This window comes from Pleurodeles waltl, chromosome 1_2 (assembly GCF_031143425.1).
Source record: "Pleurodeles waltl isolate 20211129_DDA chromosome 1_2, aPleWal1.hap1.20221129, whole genome shotgun sequence".
In the NCBI taxonomy this organism is placed as follows: Eukaryota; Metazoa; Chordata; class Amphibia; order Caudata; family Salamandridae; genus Pleurodeles; species Pleurodeles waltl.
The window spans coordinates 1172160861-1172185234 of record NC_090437.1 but is presented as its reverse complement, the minus strand read 5'-3'; positions in this window follow the sequence as shown (position 1 = coordinate 1172185234).

The following is a 24374-nucleotide window of genomic DNA, read 5'->3' as shown; positions in this document are numbered from 1 at the left end:
TAAATAGCCAAAAAAAGGCCTAACACCTGAGGAGGAAAAGGCCTCACAGCGAAGGGGTTAAATGAGCAAATTGTTCGTCCAGCCAACATTCAGCCTCATGTATTCACCAATTTAGCATGGGATAACATTGATAAGCTGGAAGCTGCTTTTACAGATAAGGGAACAACCCACTGGGTCAACTGTATAGCGTGCAGCCCAAGTTGTTTGGACCACAACCTTTTAAAGCTCCTCTCCCAAGCAATAAGGAACAAAAGCAAAGAACACTGACCACCACAAATACTGAAGAATTGTTCATGTATGTTTATGATAAACGAGTTGGGCCTCAACCATAGATGACAAGTACTGAAGTCAAGCCAGAATGTGTTGCCCAGTTGAAATTTGCACAAAATAAGAACATAATCTGGTTTGTTGCAAGACAAGAAGTGTGCCTTGCACAGATACTACCAAGTTGGACAGGATTTACCATCAGCACTAGAGAGCTAGCTGGTGTATCACAGAATTGCATTGGCTACTTGACCACCATTTATGACCCTGCAACTGAATTGACAACTGTTTATGAAATGTTGAAACTGTTAGAGCTGATAAGGGAATCACTGCGTTTGGCAAAAATTGTAGTGGTCATAGATCAAGCTCTCTATGCAAAAGCAACTGAGATTGTGTGGAAGCATAAAGCAAAGTACAACAGACTCATTCATCCAATGGGCACTTTTCACACCATTTGCAATGTCATGTCCATGCTTGGAAAACATTTTCAAGACTCTGGCCTTTGTGACCTTTGAAATGAAGCAGATATGATAGCAGAAGGATCAATATCATCAGTACAAGAAAGTTGTATGTACAATCGTGCAGTTCGAGTACACAAGCGCATGCATGAAGGTATGTTGAGACTGGCTTGGTTGGAAATGTATCCCCTGGGTGAAGAAGAATTATGAAGAGAACATTCAGGTAGTGCACTCCTTCATTGAGGATGTTAATGACTTTGCAAAAGACCTATGCTAAAAGAGATTAGGGCCCATATTTATACTTTTTTAGCGACGCATTTGCGCCGCTTTTTAACGCAAAGGCGGCGCAAACTTTCAAAATCCAATTGTATTTTGTAAGTTTGCGCCGCCTTTGCGTTAAAAAAGCGGCGCAAATGCGGCGCTAAAAATTTATAAATATGGGTCAAGGTGACCTCTTGCAGAATGCTGCCTTTGTTGAAGAAAAACAGCTTTGGGATGTATTCCTGGAATATCTCCATCATGACAATTTAGATATCTCTGCATTTTGGATGTCATAAGGGTATATTGCTCTGCTGTGTGCTACTCGAGAAGGAAATTGGAATTTACATCTTACCACCATACACTCTATGATCCCATGTTTTGCATATGACAGAATGAACTACTCTACATTACTTGTAGTGAAACATACAGAGATACACCACATCTTCATCAACGGATGGTTTTCAGTTCAACTGAACATGCTAATCCACTTGGATGAATTCCGGTTGATCAAGCGATAGAGACAACAGTCAACAAAGACACACAGCCTCCGGGTGATATGACAAGGTTCAACCTCAAGGCAGGTGTGGTGAAAAGATATTATATGACGGCTGAACGCAGAAGCACCTTTTTGGGTCAGATAAGGGAAATGGTTTGTAGCAACAGACCAGATCTTACTCATGCAGACCTACATAAGTCACAAATTGAAATAGACAAAGATACTGTTACGAGAGCTGTTAGTCTGGTTCAAAGCTGGATAAACTCATTTGTTGGGCCACATGATTTAATTAGTCTCGCCATGGCAAAAAAGGCATCTCAAGACATAGGGCTTCATTACGACTTCGGCGGTCTTACTAAAAGATCGCCAAAGCTGCGGGCGCCACTATACCGCCAGTGCTGGCGGTATATGTGGCTCCCTATTATGACTTTTCCACTGGGCCAATTTGAAAAGTCACATCAACATTGCCGCCGGCTCATAATAGAGCCGGCAGCAATGTTGCTGTGCAGCAGGTGTAGCAGCACCTGTCGCGCATTTCACTGCCCGAAATTCGGGCAGTGAAATGCGCGATGGGGCTGTGCTTGGGGGCCCCTGCCCATGCCAAGTGCATGGGCAGTGCAGGGGCACCGCGAGTCCCCCTTACCGACAGCCTTTCCATGGCAGTGTTTACCGCCATGGACAGGCTGGCGGTTAGGGACTCATAATCCCCAGGGCAGTGGTGCTTGCACCGCTGCCCTGGGGATTATGACCGCCTGGCTGTCAAGTGGAGTGGCCAGCGGTATGACCGTGGCTAATACGCCATGGTCATAATTCACTGCCGGTACACCGCCAGCCTGTTGGCTGTGTTCCCGCAAGTGTACCGCCGGCCGCCAGGGCCGTAATGAGGCCCATAGTATCCAACATAGTGACAGCACATGAAATAGGTGAACAAAGCTATACAGACTTCAAACTTGAGTAACTTGAGAATAATACACCTATTAAGAAGTTTCATGACCCAATGAAAATGAACAAACTAAAAACCTTCACTAACATGTACAAGAAGAAGGCAGTGAACAGCAATGGTAGGACAATTGTCATAAAAGCAGATAAAGCACTATTTGGTTGAATTATTGCGACAGCACAGAATCGGAACCTTCAAATGGCGGCTGTAGTCTCTCATCCCTTAGAACTTTTATGATGGGCTTTAGCAACTCCAGAAGGTCTGTTGTGAAAAAGAATCAAACTGTTTTATCAACATACTTGCAGAAAAACAAATAATTGTTTGCTGAGGAAATACCCAGAAATTCAGCCACGTTGATTGATGGCATGGTTCTTGTTCAGAGTCAAAGGAGAGGAATCAAACTTTGGTGAGGTGGCTATGTCTGTCTCGTCCATGGCTTTGTGGGAAGTAAATAGGAGTCAAAGAATAATTGTAGAGTTTGATACATACAATGAGACGTCTATTAAGGACAGCAAAAGGACATCAGAGGGGAAAAACTCGGGAACCAGTTACAGAGCATCTCACCTTCCCAGAATGTCAGACAGTGGAGGAAATTCTTGTTAATGAATAGAGGAAACCAGAGTATTTTGTAAAACTTGAGAATGAAACACTTTTTGTTAACTGTGAAGATAAATGCTACAAAATCACATCTGAAGGGAGCCACAAAGTTCTTGATCCCAACAGTACACGCAAAGAAGCAGATAGCCGTTTGTTGCTGCATGAGTTTTGAGGCAGTTATGATAAACTCAGTTGACAACAATGTGTTTATTATGTGTTTGGGATTCCATGACAGAATCATGTCTAAATTGTTTCTGAAATGTGGTACTTGGTCCAAGACATTTGGAAAATAGCTTCAACTCTTGTTGAAAATGTTTGTCGAGCTATGATAGGTCTACATACATTTACCAGATGTGACGCAGTAAGCGCATTTGTGGGAAAAGAAAAAGTAAGCACATTAAAATCCTGTCTGCCAACAGACATACACAGGAAACATTTTTGCAGCCCTGATACAAATGGGATCTCTCTGAAAAACTAATGGCCAAATTGGAGCAATTCTCGTGCTTGCTGTATGCACCAAAATCTTCAGTTTATCACATGAATGACTTGAGATATCACCTATTCTGCCCAAAGAGGGGTGAGATAGACAGTCATCAAATGCCACCTTGCAGGGACTGTCTGAAGAAACATGTAGAACATGCAAATTATCAAAGCACTATAAGAAAGGTATGTTTTCTGAATGGTCCACAGACACCTAGTCCAATTGGGAGAGGGTGGAAGATGGAAAAACACGAGGGAGTAGAGCAACTGGTAGTGGACTGGATGGAGGCAGCTAGCACCTCAGGCTCTGTTAGATCTACTAGCTTGCAACTGCATTAGGAACTGCAAACCGCCAACCTGTGTCTGCTGTCTAAATGACCTCAAGTGCACTGACATGTGCAGCCGGATGATGACACCTATTCAGAAGATGATGACGATGAATGTGAATAACATTGTTTCTGTTCATTCATGACACACATTACCTTTGTAAGATGTGACAACTATTATTATTTGAAATTGTGAATGGAAATTATGCCTATGACAAATATCAATGTATTTTTTTAAAGTCTCTATTGTTATTATTAAAATTAATAATCATAATTATTTTGTAAGTTATTTTGAATTTAACCAATCTGGTGGAATTAGATTTATTTTTCCACATATTATGATGAATTTGTATGTTATTTATAAAAAATAAGAAAAACATCATTTTTCAGCTATGGTTGCTAACCCAATAATATCAGGCAAAAGGCAAATAATGTTACTTGCTATCACATATTTTCCATCTCTGGGCATCCATATCTTGGAAAAAAAAATCATGTTAAAACCCATCACCCCGATGGCCTAAATTTGGGGTCCTGGCTCATGGCCTAATAAACATATGACTTGAGATACTAGGAATAATAATACATTCTCAAAAATGGGTCAAAAGTGAGGGACACTGTCATATGTAAAAGGAAGGAGATCACTAACTTTAAATAGGAAATGTGCAACATGACACTGGGAATTACAATTAAGCCATATGCATTTAGACACTTATATGATAGTCACGGTTTGATGAAAAACTTTGATTTCAAGCAAATAAATTCTAGTTGATTCAAAATGTTGGAATCAATGGGAGGTAATCTCAGCAGTGAAAAATTTTAATATATCTATTAACATTACCATGATACCCATTACAAAGGTAATGGCAGTTTTGCCTTCTTAATAACAATGTGGTCAAAATAAATCTTCTAGTCCAAAGTTTCAAATTGTTGCTCTGATTAAGGGCCTCATTATGAGTTTAGCAGTCCTTGGACTGTCAAACTCACAGTGTCACTCAGACTGCCAGATTACGATCCTGGCGGTCGGACCACCAGGAGACCACTACCTCCGGCGGGATCAGGAATGCTGAAGGTTTGGCTGTGGTCAAAGTATCGGTCTGCCACAGCAGTGCAGAGCTCAGCACTGCCATGCTGATCACAACTTTGCTTTCTGCCAGCCTTTTCATGCGGGGTCCCTACCATGAAAAGGCTGGTGGAAAGGCAGCATGGGCAATGCAGTGGCCCTCCTTTAGGCACCCTTTGAATGTGTACTGTCTGCTATGGCCCGAGGGCTGACTGGCAGAAACATCATAATATGACATTTCCACCAGTCAGCCCGGTGGAAACATCGTAGTACGACGGAGTCGAGGCTGCCACCTTGACGGTCTCATCACCACGCCGTATTGGAGTTATGGCGGTTCAACCGCCCAATTCATTATCAGGCCCTAAGTATCTTAACTCTTCTGTCTGGTTCTCTCTTTCCTCTATGGTAATGATTTTTTAAAAGTTTTTTTGTATTGTATAATTTCACATGTTCTTCCCCAATATTGTATTTGATTACCCCCAACCACTTTTGCTCCAAAATTCCTTGATTGTACTGACTCCATCACTAGTGGCCCTTTCGAGTGCTCCCATCCTTTTAAGTGGTACACTGTAGGACCACATGCACGCCTCCGTTTGGCTGTTGGTTCCAGACATTGAGGGTCGAGGTGCCCCTCCTACCATGAACACTTTATTACAAACCATGACACTGAGTAAATGCTATTCCATTGTGGCTCTTTTATCCTGACAGTTTGTATTAATTTGTAATATCCTGACACGTGCCTATACCTCTTAGTATGAATGCCAGAAATTATTTGTGCTTAACTCTGTCATATGCCAACAATAAATAACTCCAGTATATTTTATTGGTAAGTACCATTGTGTGTTTTTGTTTTTTCTCTGGATTACTGTTTTGCAGTTCAACTAATTCTTCAACCCTTAAAAGTTTTTATCTTGGACACCTCGCCTTCCTGTTTAGTGAGTATTTTAATCCCTCAGTGTATTAGTGCTTGCATGGCACCATTATCCGCTTACCTAGAGACCTTGTCATGTTTTTAGTTATTTCTAGAGATACAGGGATCAGTTTGAACCACTGTTCTGTCTGAACACAGATTTGCAGGCCAAATGTTTTTAATAGCTGGCCCTGCTTCTTTACGCTTTGATTTATTTAAATAAATTTCATAATTCTTTAAAAGAGATTTCTTCCTTCCTTTTCTTGTAGACATTGAGCCTCTGCTCAGCATTTCTTCACCCTAAATACGACTTGGGGTGGAACCACCATCAACACAAACAAAAATATGTTATTATTATCATTCATTTTAGGTTTGCTGGATTCACACAATTGATTTTGCACCAGCATTATTTATCTGGTATTGTTTTTGGTCTCTTTCTATTTGTAGACATTTGTTTTTCCATGTATGTTAACTTGTCACTGTGGTATCACATGACCACCAAGCACCTTTTCATTACACATAATTTGAAAAAATAAGGGCGAGATTTACAAGAAAGTGTTGCATCAGTCCCAACACAACAACACAATGGCAGTTGTTTCCACAATAGCATCATAATTCATGATGGTATTGTGGTGCTTTGCTGTATTAGCACCATACATTATAGCACTAGTGCAGCAAAGCACTAGGGAGGCCCATAGGTTACTATGGGCCTGTCATCTTAATGCCTGCCCTGAATAGGCATTAAAAATGACAGAAAAAATGTTGCAGTAAAATCTTGTAGCTTTCTCTGCGCCATTTTTTTTGGCCTCCCTTCATGAGAACGCCCCCACTTGCATACATTATGCCTGGCGCAGGCATAATGTGTCGAAAGGGGTTACAAAGTGGCGCAATGCAAGCACTGCGTCACTTTGTAAATATGGCATGGGGAAATGGCCTCCTTAACGCCACATTAGTGTAAAAAAAATTACACTAGTGTGGCACAAGGGCCTTGTAAATCTGGCCACAAGTGTGTTATACCTATAAATATATTCACTGTTCTCTTTTGGAAAAGCTTGGCATTTCTGTTTTTGCTACAACATATGAGCAGCACAATGTATTCTTAAATGATATAACGGAGACTATTCACAACCTGCATTTTGAATACTGTAGCAGTATTACAATAGTTCTACTAACATACTAGATCAGCGGTTGTTAACCTGTAGTCTGCGAACCCCTGGGGCTCTGTGACACCTCCTTAGGGGATCTGCAGCTATTCAGAAAATTTAATAGTATCAGCATATTAATAAAGTGCCCATAAATAAAGAGCAACATTGAAAATAGAAAGTTTTAAAAAGTGGTATCAATGCGAAGGAATCTGGAATTGGAAAGCTAAAATTTAAGTTAGTACGCTTATCATGGTTGCACAAGTTTTGCAATGAAAATCAAATATGGACAATTGTCAGCCTCAATTGAAGCAGCTATACCTGCTGATAAAACTAGAGCATGCATTAGGAGCAAAAAAGAGAAAATGATATGCTAAAATCTAGAATATATTTTCGTCTTTTAGAAATCTTGAATATATTTTCATCTTTTAGAAATAAAACCACATTTTAAACAATTTCAACCAGTGAATTATTTGTTTGTAAATTCAATATAATATTTCATAATTTGTTTTATGTATACTAGTTTTTGAATTTTTCTACATAGGCTTGAGGTTCAAATCCTAGAAATTGCTCAGGCGGAGGTGATGACGCAGAAAAAGAAAGGCTAACAAATATTCATATATCATGTAAACAAAATCGTATACGGTAGTGTGATTTTAGCAAAGAAAAATAATGTACGTGGGAAATTGTGCCCACGGGGTAGTTCGCCATTATTATAAACGAGCTTAATTAATCATGAAGAATCGACAAATGTAGTAATCCGTCATAATTGCAAATGTATTCCATGATTTTCTTGTTGAAACTGTTATATGCTTAGCTTAAATTTAGCAGAGGCTTTGGCCTAGTTGCCTGGTCTCAAATTTTAACTGCTTGTTTTTTTCTTGCATTAACAAAGACATTATTTTATTTTAAGGCTGTATTTTTCCAGTAGAGATGACTAATACACTTATCTCAAGGTTTCGTGCTAGGCTGGTTTCATCCTCTTTGATGCAAGGTCAGCTCCTGCAGGTGCAGACAATAAAGGCACTAAGATAAAATTAATTGGCAAACTTTGTTGCAACTTGTGTTCCAAGGCTCCAAGGACAATGTATGTAAAAATGAGTACTAGGAGAAAGATACAATTCATTGGTCAAATTGAAGCCACCCTATGAACCCTCCAATGGAAGACCCTGAAGAATTTGGAATGTTTCTTACTTAAACCCACCGGACAAAGAGAAGTCAGCCATTTTCTTTGATGCCATTTTTGAAGCCTGATTCAAGAAGCCATCTTGAACGACCCTCCGATGCCTTTTCTCTGTCGCAGAGAAAGAGACTTTAAAGAATTCTCACCCTAGAGACTTTAACTTTAACTTTGCCTCTTGCCCATGCAGTAACTTTTACCCCATCCTCCTTGCTGCCGCAAGGAAACTTGCCCTTAACTTTGCTCCGCCTTGAAATCTGCCCCGTGCTGGTGGAACCGATCCCTGAAGGACGAAGACTTTTCTTGAATGCTGATTGTATTTGGTAAATATGAAAGGATAATTGTATTATGCATTGTGTTTTCCTTCCTAGGTACCAACTGCTATTTTGATAGAGCCCAAGCTAGAAATTTTCTAAATTTGTGTTGACTAAATTCGTTCTGCATGAAGCCCCACATGCCAATGTTAATTAGAGGTTAGTTGAGATATGAATGATATGTTGAATTGAAATCTTGTTATGCTGACCGATGTATGCAATTAGTCAAATTCAGTTACTTATATTAGTGATTTGCATTGCTATAACTGAGTGCATTATAATCCAGATTTTGCGTAGATTGCGTTTCTTCCGCCGCTATGGACAGCTAGTAATGTTCATATACGTATATCATTTGATTTTGAGACTCATCTATATTGTGTTAGCATTGTTAATATAGGGAAATAAATTCATTAACTTCTAACAAACTGGTGTGGTTATTCATGACTGAAAGGTCATGGTGCGTCAAAATACTGATTGTTATTGATTTCTAATGTTTCACTTGGTCTATTGATTAAGTATTGGATATGGATTACAATGGTTATTGATTATTGATTTGAGTGATCCGACTATTCTTGGATGAGGAGAGCCCAACTCGGTTAAAAGGTTCACCGACCTCCGGCGTGTCCAAGTATAAGTAATTTATAAGGACTGGACGCGCTATCAGTAGATGGTAGCAGAGATTGATGGTTTCGCCCTTTGGGACCCCCATCCGAACAATAGGCGGATTCAAGTTAGAATTTTCTTTGATAAAACAAGTTGGAGAGATGATGATGCCCTAAATCCCCAGTGACTTTCCAGGAATCTCGGAGCTTGCGAATGGAGGAAATGGAGGTGTGAGAATGTTTTCGGCATTCCTAGTGACGGTATGAATGAAGTTAGGGTTTCGCGCTTGCAAAGCTTATGCCGCAGATGAATTGTGAAGTTTGTGAGGATTTTAGGGGGTTGCAAACTCCAAGGAAAATATGAGAGGACTGACACTCCAAAGTGTGAGAGTAGGGAAGTCGTCGAACTTCACATGTGTGTAGCGCTTTGTGCAGGAAAAATTGTCCACGTGGTTGTTGATGTTGAGACGGGCCCTGCGAGGTCAAGAGACACCGGAGTATGTTGAAAAGTGTATGAGACACTTGATTGATGTTGTAATCTGTTCGGTTTAATAGGTTGATCGGGCGTGGTCAACGAGTCAGTATGAATATTGAGGAATGAAAGAAAATTTTCGACTTTGAGATTTGACGAATTCTAAGGCGCGCTAGAATAGTTCATTGATCAGTTGAGAGTAAAATTTGCAGGTCAAATTTTGCTTGCGAAAGTGGGAAACCGAGAAAGATGGAATAACTGCCGAGGCTAGTGAAAAATCCCTAAGGTTTCTGAAGCGATTGTATTACCCTTCCTGTAGTAAACCGACAGATTTGTTTTCTTCTTTTTGGTTAGTGCTCGCAATATATTGCAGAAATTCGTTTTGAGTGAAGCTGAATGAAGGAGGACAAGCCGCGAGACTTTGTCAGCCGCAGTGTGTGGGTGTGACGTCACTAGGAGCCGCGCTGGGATAGATTAGTTGGCGAGAAGGGTCGCGCATGGATTGGTCGCAGTCCGTGAAGCACAATTGGTGGGGAAAGGCAAGCGAAGAGTATTCCAGGAATTAAAGTCACTTATTGATTAAATTTTTTTTGAGAAAATAAAAGACGGAAAGATTAAATTTTTCAAAGCATTTAAGAGTGCCTTACGGGGAGATGTATATATTAAAGCAAACATAGGAGAAGAAACACCGCCTGAGGGTACACCAGCTTACATCGTGATTGAAGAAAAGGGTGTCGCACCATGTCATTGGCTAAAGCAATGGTGCAAATTAACAGAAAAGCATGGAAGTGTAGCGTTCCCTATCCATGGGTCGTTTAATCTAAGAGTTTTGTAGAATCTAGATTCGCACTATACGACATGAAAGTACCTCCAAGACCGGCACAATCTGAAGCATTAGCAATTTGGGAGCTAATAGCTAGAAGGCAACAACAGAAGAAATCTGAAACAAGAGTGAGAAAAGTAGAAAAGACACTAGCGGATGCTAGATGGGATAGTACTCAAAAGGTTTAGAGATCAGACTATTGCAGGGAATTAAATTGTTTCCAGCAATTACTGACGAAGCAGAGACGGAAGGAAGGAAAGCTACCTATAAAACAAACAGGAGTCAGTCCAGAGATAGAGAAAACAACAGAAATTCGAAAAGGTCAGACGAGTCAGATGATGATGAGTTCATTATGCAATTGCTAAATGACTGCCCGCCACCATATGTGGAAAGTGAAAATGGCCCAAGCACCAGTACTTTCCCTCCGGAACCAATACAGGGTAATGTAACACCGAATCTGAGAATATCACAGAGGCAGAGCAGTCCCGATATGCCTTTTACACCACAAATACCACAAGTTCAGAGAATATATCCCAACGGGCCTAAATTGAAACCTGTCAATGATTACCAGCCACAGGTTCAAAGGCGCTATTATGATGAGCATAATTTGGAAATGACTTCTAGTTTAATGGCACAGGGAGGACAGAATTACCAAAGACAGACATTGATTCAAGCCGAATCAACACAAATTTTGATGCCTCAAAAGCAGATGCAAGAAGTGCTGAAGTACACTCAAATAGCAGAAAACCAGTTAGACATGCCAGCAATGATGAACCATAATGTGGGAATTAACATGCCACAGAATTCGGGGAACAGACAGAATCCGGATGCAATATCCTTGCCTATCACTGTAGGCCCGCCAGTGCCATTGTATATACAAGCAAAGCCGAATGTATGCGACCAAGGGGTAATGACACAAAATGAGACAGGGAGGAGATGCATAGAAAATACTCCTGAAACAACTCCGGTAGGAACACTGCCAAATAGATCTGGGTCTTTGTTGGAATTTAGTCCAATTCCAATTTGTGCCCCGTCAACTGTGGTAAGGTCAAGTCCACCACTAATAGTACCACTAACTTCAAAAACAGAAACGTTACAAAAACCATCAGTAGCGGTCGATGTAAGTGCTACATTGATGGGACTGAAAGTGCAACAGTTAACACAATGGTTGAACAGCCTGAATTCCCCACAGAATACACCCAGCGGGAAGGGAGAGGAATATTTGAATAAAATAAGATTGGGCATGGAAGCAGATGAACTAGTAGAGGGAACGATGGGTCTGAACAGATTAGAATCATACACAGAAGAAGAGTTGAGATACATGTGCCCTAGAATTACAAGAGAAGTAAGCAGCATACATAAGAAGTTACAAGAAATTGCAGACAGAAACAAGGTCGACATAGGTAAGACCAAACACTTGAGCAGAAGTTACAGGTTAGACTTTGAGACAAAAGATTTTGAACACATGAGATCTGCAGGAATGAAAACACACCTTAAAGAGATACTGCAAAGCACGCAGGTTTGGAGATGTCTAGATAAGTGGGAGAGCAGGTGGGTTAAGAAAAAGGACAAGAAGAAAGAAAGTACCCCAGATCGGAATGAGAAAGTACAACAGAATGATGATCTGATAACCATGTTACCAATGAGAGAAACGGCAGGGGGAAAACTTGTCCATGTACCATGGCACAGGTGCGATATTCAATCCTTTACGGATGATTTCCCTAAATAAAGAGAGAAACCGATCGAATGGTATCAACAAACTGATAGATTTGTGAAACTTAAAATGTCTTTGGGAAAACCTGAATACCTTATTCGAAATTGTGGTTCCGGCAGATATGTGGGAAGATTGTAAAAGGGCTGTAGGTTGGCCAACAAGTGAACCAGAAAGAGATAGGGACACAGGTGCACCATCGCCTACGGTAATGAGTTTATACCATAAGGTGATCGAGCATTTGAAAACAAAGGTTGCGTCGAAAAATGTGGATTGGCAGAGAATTGACAGAACAGCACAAGAAGTTAAAGAGTTGATACATGCATACTATGAGAGCTTGTTGAAAGCGTTTAAAAATTACAGTGGTACGAAAACGATTGAGGCGAAGGACATGCTCCATTTTGTGTTCAGATTTGTGGAAGGGTTGAGACCCGAAATCAGTCAGATGATTAAAATGCATTTGATTTGTTGGCAGTCAAAATCGATCGATGAAGTGTTGAACTATGCAAAATACTGCAGTGATGAGATTGAGACAAAGCAGAAAAGGTTGAAAGAAAAAGTGATGGTGATGCAGCTTAGAGCAGCTCAGACAGGTTTGCAAGGTTTGCAAGGTTTCCAACAACAGTTGCCGCAGCCACAACAGCAGGGAAATGCTATGTTTCAGCCACAGATGAGAGGCAGAGGCCGAGGAGGTTTTGTGAATAATGGTCCTGATTTAAATACTGTTGTGATTCCAAATGGTACACAGGCAATGAAGAAGGTGATGCCATGTCACACGTGTGGAATCGTCGGGCATTGGAAACAGGAGTGCCCAATGTTGGTGCAGGAAGGTGTAGGTCAGCAAAACAATGATGTCAATTTATTTCAGAATATGAGAGGTCCGAAAATGAGAGGTCCAAATCCAAATTTTCAAAATAATGTGAATCAGTTGCAGGGTTTACAACCCGTACAACCACAGCAGGTGCAAATGCCCCGTGTACAAATGGCACAGTTGCAGCCAATGCAACATCAGTTTCACATGGTACCTAATCAGCAACTGCAAATACCCTTAGCACCAATGAATCAGCAACAAGTAATGCTTCCTCAACAGGTCACGGGTCAAGGAATGAATCAAAATGGCACAGTGCACCAATTCCCGTTACACAGTGAGAATGGAATAAACAATGTATAGGAGAGTGAAAATTCAGAAGAGGAGGGAAATTGTATGCTTGCAGCATCTTTGGAAGTTGATCAAAAGGGACCGTATGTGGAAGGAAGAGTTATGGGTCACCGCGTTTCGTTCTTGGTTGACACCGGAGCTACACGCGCTACAGTCAGAAGCATCGAAGTACCAAATTTGCCACTTTCAGGGAGAACAGTTCAAGTAGTGGGAGTAGCAAATAGGTATCTGACAAACCCAATCACAGATCCAGTGCAAGTCAGAATTGGTAACTTTCAAGGGTCACATATATTTGTGGTGTGTGATTCAAGTCCGATATCCCTAATAGGGAGAGATTTATTGTGTAAATTGGGATGTTCGATTATGTGCTCAAATGATGGAATTAAAATTCAGACGAACAGTGATGACGAAGAAGAGGACAGTTTAGGAGAGGACGAAACGGAAACTGTCGATGAAAAGTATCCCCTGATTACTCTTTATCCTATGCTCACTGAAGCAGATATTCCTGCTGAGTTACAGGAAACAGTTGAAAAAGAAGTGTGGGATATGACAGGGAAAGAGGTAGGATTGGTCAAAGGAGTAGAACCAGTGCAAGTGACCGTAAAACCCAATGTAAATTTTCCCCAGACACCACATGCCGCAAGACACTCTCATGAAAGTTGGCCAACTCATAGACGAGTTTGTGAAACAGGGAGTACTGAAAGAAGTACTAAGTAGTCCATGTAATTCACCAATCATGAGATTAATAAAACCGAGTGGAAAAGTCAGAATTGTTCAGGATTTGAGAAAAATAAATGACGTAATAGTCAAATTATGTCTCGTGGTGCCAAATCCAGCTGTGATAATGTTTCAAATTCCATGTGATGCAGAGTAGTTCTCAGTCATCGACTTGTCACAAGCGTTCTTTTCTGTGCCTCTTCATGAGGACAGCCAATTTCTCTTTTGTTTCACCGCTGCCTGGTGTGCGTGAAAAAAAAACGACGTACACCAGGCAGCGCCGGCGTAGGAGGATATGGAGCTTGGGCGTCAAAAAATGGGGCAAGTCAGGCTGAGGCAAATTTTTCGCCTCAACCCGATTTGCGCCATTTTTTTCGACTCCCAACCCCCATAGAAATGACTCCTGTCTTAGCAAAGACAGGAGTCATGCCCCCTTGCCCAATGGCAATGCCCAGGGGACTTCTGTCCCCTGGGCATGGTCATTGGGCATAGTGGCATGTAGGGGGGCACAAATCAGGCCCCCCTATGCCACAAAAAAAAAAAAAAAAGTACTTACCTGAACTTACCTTAATGTCCCTGGGATGGGTCCCTCCAGCCTTGGGTGTCCTCCTGGGGTGGGCAAGGGTGACAGGGGGTGTCCCTGGGGGCATGGGAGGGCACCTCTGGGCTCCTTCCGAGCCCACAGGTCCCTTAACGCCTGCCTTGTCCAGGCGCTAAAAAACGGCGCAAAAGCGGCCGTACGTCATTTTTTTTTACCCGCCCACTCCTGGGCGTGAATTTTGCCCGGGAGTGTAAATACGGCGCACATGCCGCTGAGTCAATTTTTTAGACGGGAACGCCTACCTTGCATCTCATTAACGCAAAGTAGGTGTCCACGCTAAAAAATGACGCAAACTCCATGGACTTTGGCGCTAGACGCGTCTAACGCCAAAGTATAAATATGGAGTTAGTTTTGCGTCGGAATTGCGTCAAAAAAAACGATGCAATTCCGGCGCAAACAGAGTATTAATATGCCCCAAAGTGTCCCCTTCGAAATTATAATTCTGCCAGAAGAAAGTGAAATATTTGGGTCACCAAATAGAAAAAGGGTTGAGAAGAATCATGAAAGAAAGAATAACAAGTGTACTTCAAATGAGTCCACCCAAAACGAGAAAAGAGGTGAGAAAGTTTTTGTGAATGGTGAGCTACTGTCGCCAATGGATTCCCAATTTCTCAACTCTAGCAAAACCTTTATTGAAACTGACCCAGAAAGATGCGCTGGACGAAATAGTGCTGAAAAGAGATGAGATGGATGCTTTTACTGAATTAAAGGAATGCATGTGCAGAGCTCCAGCTTTAGGTTTAGCCTGATTACACAAAGCCTTTCACATTGTTTTGTCATGAACGTGATGCATGTTCCTTGTCCGTCTTGACTCAAGCCTATGGTGGCGTAAAGAGACCAGTAGCATATTTTTCAGCTACTTTGGATCCAGTCGCAACAGCCTTGCCAGGATGCCTGCGTGCCGTAGCAGCAGTTGGTATGAGCTTAAATCAGAGTGAAGGAATAGTGATGGGACATCCTTTAACAGTTATGGTCCCTCACTCAGTCGAAATACTTTTGACACATTCCCGAACACAGCACATGACCGGTGCTAGGCTTACAAGGTATGAGACAATAATTTTGGGTTCACCCAATGTGCAGCTGAAAAGGTGCACTACGTTGAATCCAGCAACCTTGTTCCCCAGTGAAAATGTCGAAATTGAGAACGCTGAAGACATCGAGCATGACTGTCTTCAGGTGACTGAATTTTGTACAAAACCAAGACTTGATATCAAAGACACCCGATTGGAAGAAAACGATCAAGTTATTTTTGTTGATGGTTCATGTTTAAGAGATGCACTAGGAATATTGAAAGCAGGATATGCTGTATGTACAATAACAGGTGTTCTGGAAGCATCTTGGCTTCAAGGAGTTTACTCTGCAAAAGTAGCGGAACTAGTGGCCCTTACTAGAGCCTGACAACTTTCCGCATTAATGAAAGTCACCATTTACACTGACAGTCAGTACGGATTTGGAATAGTGCATGATTTTGGACAATTGTGGTCACAGAGAGGCTTCATGACCTCTTCGGGATCACCAGTCAAGAATGGTGAAAGAATAAGAGAATTGTTACACGCTATCCAGTTACCAGGGGAAGTAGCAGTGGTAAAATGCAGTGCACACTCGAAATCACAAGACTTTGTTTCTTTGGGAAATGGATATGCAGATCAAGTCGCAAGGTTTTGCGCATTGAACTGTATATTGCTCAGAGACGAATGGAACTTAATAAATGAGCCAGAACTTGAATCAAGTGAAGCCTTTGCCTTAAAAGTTGTGGATACGATTGAAGAGTTGAAATTCCTACAAAATAATGTCAGTAAGGATGAAAAACTCTCATGGAGCAAATTACAATGCATAAAGAAACAGATGATTTGTGGGTTTCAAGTGAAGGGAGATTGGTTCTACCAGACAGTATTTTAACACAATTGGCCAGGTTGTATCATGGACAAGCCCACCTTGGAAGGGATGCCATGATTAGACTATTCAAAATTGATTGGTTTAATCCCAAATTCTGTCAAGTTGCTGAAGCAGTTTGCCATCGTTGTGTCATTTGCCAACAAATGAACGCAGGAAAGGGAACAGTAGTAAATTTGAGCCACATTGGAAGAGCAGGTGGGCCATTCAGCTGGATGCAAATGGATTTCATTAAGATGCCTACGCATGCAGGCTTGAAGTATGTGTTGGTGATTGTGTGCATTTTTAGTCATTGGATTGAAGCATACCCTACACGCAGAAATGACAGTCTCACAGTTGCAAAACTACTCCTGAGAGAACTAATACCACGTTTCAGATTCCCGATCTCTTTAGAATCAGATAGGGGAAGTCACTTCAATAGCGAAGTAATCAAATTACTGTGTGCAGCATTGAACATTGAACAAAAATTGCATTGTAGCTACCGCCCTGAAGCGTCAGGACTAGTGGAGCAAATGAGTGGCACATTGAAATCGAGAATGCCGAAAATATGTGCATCCACAATCTTGAAATGGCCTGACGCATTGCCTTTGGTGTTAATGTCAATGAGAAACACACCTGATAGAAAGACTGGACTATCGCCGCATGAGATCCTCATGGGCAGAGCCATGAGACTCCCAGCAGTCCCTGCAAATGCACTTGTAAATATTACCGATGATATGGTATTGGACTACTGCAAAGGTCTAGCTGATGTGGTCCGCTCTTTTTCTCACCATGTGGAGGCAACCACCTTGCCACCGATCTAAGGTCCAGGACACGCCCTGAAAGCAGGTGACTGGGTTGTGGTAAAGAAACACGTGAGGAAGTCGTGTCTGGAACCCCGTTGGAAAGGACCTTTCCAAGTGATTCTGACAACTACCACCGCTGTGAAATGTGCGGGAGTTCCCAACTGGATTCACGCCAGTCACACAAAAAGGGTGACGTGCCCCACAGAAGAGGAAGTTGAAGCGCTAAAATCATCTGCGACTGACAAGAAAGTACCAGACACCGAGACAGGACAAAGAGAACCTGGAGGTGAACAAGCAGAAATAGAGGAAGGGGAAATATTTTCTGAGGAAGAAACAGCTGATCCATTTGAGGAGGACCGAGGAGAAGCCTCAGGAAGTGACGAAGATCCCGAAGGTGACAAAGAGCCTGCAACAGGTGAAGGAGCAGGAGAGCCTGATCAGAGGAGGGCTTTCCCAGAAGAAGACGATACAGGAAAAGAAAAGGAAAACCTGATTGACCTCCTAGGGGGAGAAGACAAGACAGGACAGAGTGAAATTGTTCAAACTCTTCCAGAACCGGTTGCAGGTCCATCAGGTGAAAACAGTGCGAAATGGAGACAAAGCATATCGCCAGTGAAATTAAGGACTAAAGAAATATTAAACGAAAGTGAAGGGCCAAAGTTGAGAGAGAAAAGAAGAGAAGTGTCTGTCGCAATAACAACACCAAGTGAAGGGAAAGACCCAGCCAAGGAACAAGGCACCAGCGAGAGAGAATCAAAAGGAGATGCAAAATTAAAAAGGAAAAGAATACCGAGCAGAAGATATTCTGGTCCGGAGTGGGCATACATAGCCACTAACGATTGGTCAGACGAATTCCTATCTCTCAGTCTTGAGAACGAAGAAGCAGAACGACACTTTGGTAACTGAAAAGTAAAATTCCATGAACATTACCGAATAAGACATTGACAACCTGATTGACTTTGAAACCAATTTTGAGACAAAGCTGCTAAACCGATAAGAGACTAAGCTGCTAAAAGAAAACAGTGTGAACATTAACTCGTTCAGCTTTATATATATCTGCAAACTTGATTTGATAAAGTGTCTTCAACTTTCTGATTCTATATATAGATCATGCCAGGCAGTACTACAAAGGGACATAAAATGAAGTGTTGTAAATACATGTGTATAAGTCTAATAATTGCATGTGTACTAATAATTATAGCAATAGTTCTTGGAATGCATGGGAAGAATGAGAGAGACACGAATGATGCTTCTACTTCTAAACCTACTACTGAATTAACTCCTTTACAGAAACTCGAACAAGACGAGAAGTATTTACACCACAAGAAAGAATTATCCTCTAACGTTTTCTATTGCTTGCGGAATGAGTATGTTGAGACAATGGATGCGAAAGATTGTTATGTGTGCACACAAATACCTACCTCAGTAAAGGAAGGAGTGACATATCATAGCATGCCTCTTACGTATGGAATTTCATGTAGTTTATTAATGACCAGATTTTATGGCCAGGAGTATATTCACTACTTTTATTCCAATCATGATGTTGTATTTGCATATGTCCCCATAATTGAGTACCTGAGTAAAATAGCAAGAGATTATTATATAAAGTTAGTTAGGGGTTTATTTGAGCCATTGTCACCTTTTCACACAGCTTACGCTCACAGAGAAAACCTTACATGCTTGCTTTCACCGATAGAGAAAAGTTTTTTAGATCACACTGACGATAGGAGGAAGGTGGGGAAGGAGAAATTAGAAAGGGAATTACACAAAAGGACATCTGTAGATAACTATGCTTTTGCCGCGATAAAGACACAAGGGAAACTAGCTTTAGATGCAATACACGTAGGGAGGCTTTGTATATATAGACCTAAATCATATTATGACACAATCTTTGTGGGAACGAGTGAATGCAAACATACGTTTTTGTTTCAAGCTAAATGGACGTTCATGTTAAATGGACTAGACCCAGTTATTCCAGGGGTATATTATATTTGTGGACTTAATGCCTATTATCGTCTTCCAAAGGGATGGTATGGGAGATGTTATTTGGGAATAGTATTTCCAAAGATTTATCAATTGGACGACTTAAAGGATTTTCCAAAGCTGTCTGAATCACATCATGTTCAGAAAAGGGAGACAGCCTCTTGTGTGGTAGGAGATATATTTGGAGCAATGATTCCTTCAGTAGGAGTCATATTGAATTCAATTAAAATACAAAAGTTGTCTACTATTGTGGATAACATGTTGACAAAGTTCTCAGGAGCTATAATCCTGATGGATGCTGAACTTGCTGCAGACTCTTCAAAATAGGCTTGCTTTAGACATTCTTTTAGCAAAGGATGGCGGCGTTTGCAAAATGCTTAGAGCACGTCACTGTTGTTCTTATATTCCAGACAACAGTGGGCAAATTAGAAAAAGGCTTACAAATTTAACTAACGAGAGTACAGATTTGAAAGAATTGAAAGAACCAGGAGTATGGGAGAAGGTTGGAATAGGATTTGCTTCTGTGGGAAATTGGCTCAGCAACATTTGGAACAGACTATTGCTGAAAATAGTAAAAGGAATATTAATAACATTAATTTGCTTATTAGGTATTTGGGGAATATGGAAAGCTATTAAAATATTGAAAACAAGAAACAAAAGGAAAAGAGAAGAGAAAGAACAAAATAAAATGATAGAAATATACAGAGAAAAATCAAAGGGAACAAAAAGGAAGAGGGAATTGACTGAAGTGCCAAATTACTAAAACAGAATTTTAATGGAATAAAATTTGTGGGAAGATTTGATGTGATGACATAATTAGTCATCAGAGGAGGGATTGATGACGCAGAAAAAGAAAGGCTAACAAATATTCATATATCATGTAAACAAAATCGTATAAGGTAGTGTGATTTTAGCAAAGAAAAATAATGTATGTGGGAAATTGTGCCCACGGGGAAGTTCGCCATTATTATAAACGAGCTTAATTAATCATGAAGAATCGACAAATGTAGTAATCCGTCATAATTGCAAATGTATTCCATGATTTTCTTGTTGAAACTGTTATATGCTTAGCTTAAATTTAGCAGAGGCTTTGGCCTAGTTGCCTGGTCTCAAATTTTAACTGCGTGGTTTTTTCTTGCATTAACAAAGACATTATTTTATTTTAAGGCTGTATTTTTCCAGTAGAGATGACTAATACACTTATCTCAAGGTTTCGTGCTAGGCTGGTTTCATCCTCTTTGATGCAAGGTCATCTCCTGCAGGTGCAGACAATAAAGGCACTAAGATAAAATTAATTGGCAAACTTTGTTGCAACTTGTGTTCCAAGGCTCCAAGGACAATGTATGTAAAAATGAGTACTAGGAGAAAGATACAATTCATGGGTCAAATTGAAGCCACCTTATGAACCCTCCAATGGAAGACCCTGAAAAATTTGGAATGTTTCTTACTTAAACCCACTGGACAAAGAGAAGTCAGCCATTTTCTTTGATGACATTTTTGAAGCCTGATTCAAGAAGCCATCTTGAACGACCCTCCGATGCCTTTTCTCTGTTGCAGAGAAAGAGACTTTAAAGAATTCTCACCCTAGAGACTTTAACTTTGCCCCGTCTTGCCCATGCAGTAACTTTTACCCCATCCTCCTTGCTGCCGCAAGGAAACTTGCCCTTAACTTTGCCCCCCCCTTTGAAATCTGCCCCATGCTGGTCGAACCGATACCTGAAGGACGAAGACTTTTCTTGAATGCTGATTGTATTTGGTAAATATGAAAGGATAATTGTATTATGCATTGTGTTTTCCTTCCTAGGTACCAACTGCTATTGTGATAGGGCCCAGGCTAGAAATTTTCTAAATTTGTGTTGACTAAATTCGTTTTGCATGAAGTCCCACATGCCAATGTTAATTAGAGGTTAGTTGAGATATTCACGTGATGCACCATGTTGAATTGAAATCTTGTTATGCTGACCGATGTATGCAATTAGTCAAATTCAGTTACTTATATTAGTGATTTGCATTGCTATAACCGAGTGCATTATAATCCAGATTTTGTGTAGATTGCGTTTCTTCCGCCGCTATGGACAGCTAGTAATGTTCGTATACGTATATCATTTGATTTTGAGATTCATCTATATTGTGTTAGCTTTGTTAATATAGGGAAATAAATTCATTAACTTCTAACAAACTGGTGTGGTTATTCATGACTGAAAGGTCATAGTGCGTCAAAATACTGATTGTTATTGATTTCTAATGTGTAGCTTGGTCTATTGATTAAGTATTGGATATGGATTACAATGGTTATTGATTATTGATTTGAGTGACCCGACTATTCTTGGATGAGGAGGGCCCAACTCGGTTAAAAGGTTCACCGACCTCCGGCGTGTCCAAGTATAAGTAATTTTAAAGGACTGGACGTGCTATCAGAGGTCTCTGGCTTCCAGTAGTGATTCAGTTGGTGTCCACAGTCATCACACAGTTAAGAACTGATGTACTACAATATGCTATTTACAAACTTACATGTGGAGGCTATGCCTTTGCCTCCCCTATCTTTTTCTGTGCAGAAATCTCCACCAGAATACGTAGTCTCCTTACATGTAAGTGTACCTTTTAATAGTAAATATGGGAGGGTTAGAGGAGAGTGGCTGGAAAATGGGGAATACTTAGTCCTAAATAGGAGGGGACTAGGAAGGAGCAAGGAGGGGTTAAGGGAGAGATAAAGAAGAGCTTAGAGAGGGACATTCACCTACCCACACAAAGGTAAGTCCATTGCTATTCACAGACTGCACTTCTAAAGTAACTACAGCCACAAAAGGGTCTCAAATCAGTAGTAAATTACTCCAGCTCAGATTTTGAGTACACCACATATTACACGTAGCCAGTCATTTGTACTGCAACACCCTCCCATACAAAATAATGGCAGTAAGGACTTAAGATTAAACCTCATAGGAAATAAAGTTTTTTTGATCAAACATTACATTACTTTTAACTAACTCCATAATCACATAATATTCATTAATTCAATAATAACAAATTGACTCTAGGTGGAAAGTTATTTTCTCATTTAAACTTCAGAAAAAATAATTTAAATGTATTATTTTGCTCTACATTCAAAATAAATAGATAACATTAATTTAAATTACTATTAACATAATACTATGTTTCCTATTTTTTTGGGGTAAATAAACATTTTAACTTTTCAATATAAGGGAGACACTGCAGCTGGGGTGGAGCTCTCTGAATGGCAGAGTATAGGGAAAAGGAAAAAAAAAGTTTAATAAACTTGTAAAAAGTTAGTAAAACCATTTATGGCAGTAGTAACTTCCACTCGTACATTTTCCTCCACCCCACTACAGAGGCTGAACCAGTACTTAATTTGAGGCGGTGGGGCCAACCAGCACTCATATTTGGAGTCTCACACCTATTTGTCTTCATCACATATTGGCCAAGACCAGTAGAGAAGAAAAAAAAAGCACAGGGGAAGAAATTAGAAAGGGAGAATGCAAGAACCTGCAAGAGAGACATAAAGGGGCAAGGTGTGTTTGGTAGTGGATTAAGGAGGCGTAAGGTAGAATCAAGACTAGGCATTGCGTACACTGGCATTTAATAGCAATGGCTGTGGGACTCTCATCAGGTTTTTGGGCACCGGTACTCATTTTTCTTTACTAGTTCAGCACTGGGATGAAGATATGAAAGTCTACACTTTGTAGTAACTGTGCACTCTGATTTTTGTGAATGTGTTCAACATAGTGCTAAAAGCTACAGTTACTATTGAACTGGGCCCTTATCGTTCATCTCCGTAGAGAGTGAATTATTGTATTCTCCAGGGCACTTCATTGACTTGTCTGTTATTTAATACTCACCGTAGGCTCATTTGCAAGCCTTTCTTACCCTATTCAGACCAAAAGTGTCAAATTTTATTCATATGCTGACAACTCCCTGTTTGACCTTGAGATGGAAGACCAATCTGTTGAGTTCAAAGTAATGTATTCTAGTCTACCCAAGTTGCACAGAGATTGGGTGCTTGCAGCTCTCAACCTAATGCTGGGGAGCCCAGTTAAGGGTGTAAAATCAATGGTTTAACTGCACCCCACTGCTGTCATGCTCCCTCACTGATAGACGCCTTTCTTTTCTCTCAGACAGTGTAACCAATCTCAGTGTCTTTTGGGATGATGGCATGGGTCTTTCTTCGCATGGTGTTAAAAGATTTTTTATAAACTACATCAGGACGCTCAAACTCTTCTAGAATGAGAGCTACTTCTAAATGAAGGTCTTCCTGAGATGATAATAAATATTGTATCTGTTGGTCTAGTGACCACATGTGACAATGTTACATTGATAACTACCTCATGCAGTATCAACTGTAAATGCTAGCCAAGTATATCAAGCAAGGCTACCAACAGCAATGATATAAAATGTGTATCACTATGGAATGTCCAGACAGGAGTAACAAAGTAATAGCCATACCAACAAGTGTCTCCTTACAAGAAAAGAAATACCACTAGCAGTATGTTTGCATAACTAAACATTATAATTAAATGACAACTTTATATTTTGGAACTAATCATTATATCTCAAACATCAGATTCTCAATAGTTGAAAATACACACATTTTGATATTAAACACAAACGTTTCTCCTTTTGTAAACGAATGCAATCTTTCAAAACAAAAACGTGTCCTTGTTGAAAAATTCAACTTTTGCATATTCCTACTTACTCTATGATGGATAGCAAAAATGACTATGTCTTATAGATTTGGGACCAGATCTACTAAGATTTTGTGTTATGGTTACGTCACATGTTTGGCGCAGCTCTGAAGCAGGTTCTGTTGTAAGATTTACAAAGCCATGCAAAGCCCACTTTGTGTGGCTTTGTATTTTGACACAAACCCATATGTACTAAAGTCAGTAAACGTGAGTTTTCGCCAAAATGGTGCACTTACCCAAGGTTGGCATAACCTTTATTTCTCCTCTTTACTTCCCCTTTGCGTGTGCACTGCATTCTGCAGCCCACATACAAAGAGGAATGAGCCTCAAGATATCTCTTCCTAATCAGTAACTATTCTGACCAAAATGAAGAGACCCTTGCTTAATGGCACAGTACCTGTGTCGGTGCTAGCCAGCCAGAAATGTGCCAACGCTATGAGAGAGAAGAACTGCATCATATCTTATCAGATATGGTGCATTTCTGCTCTCCCCCTTTCATGCAG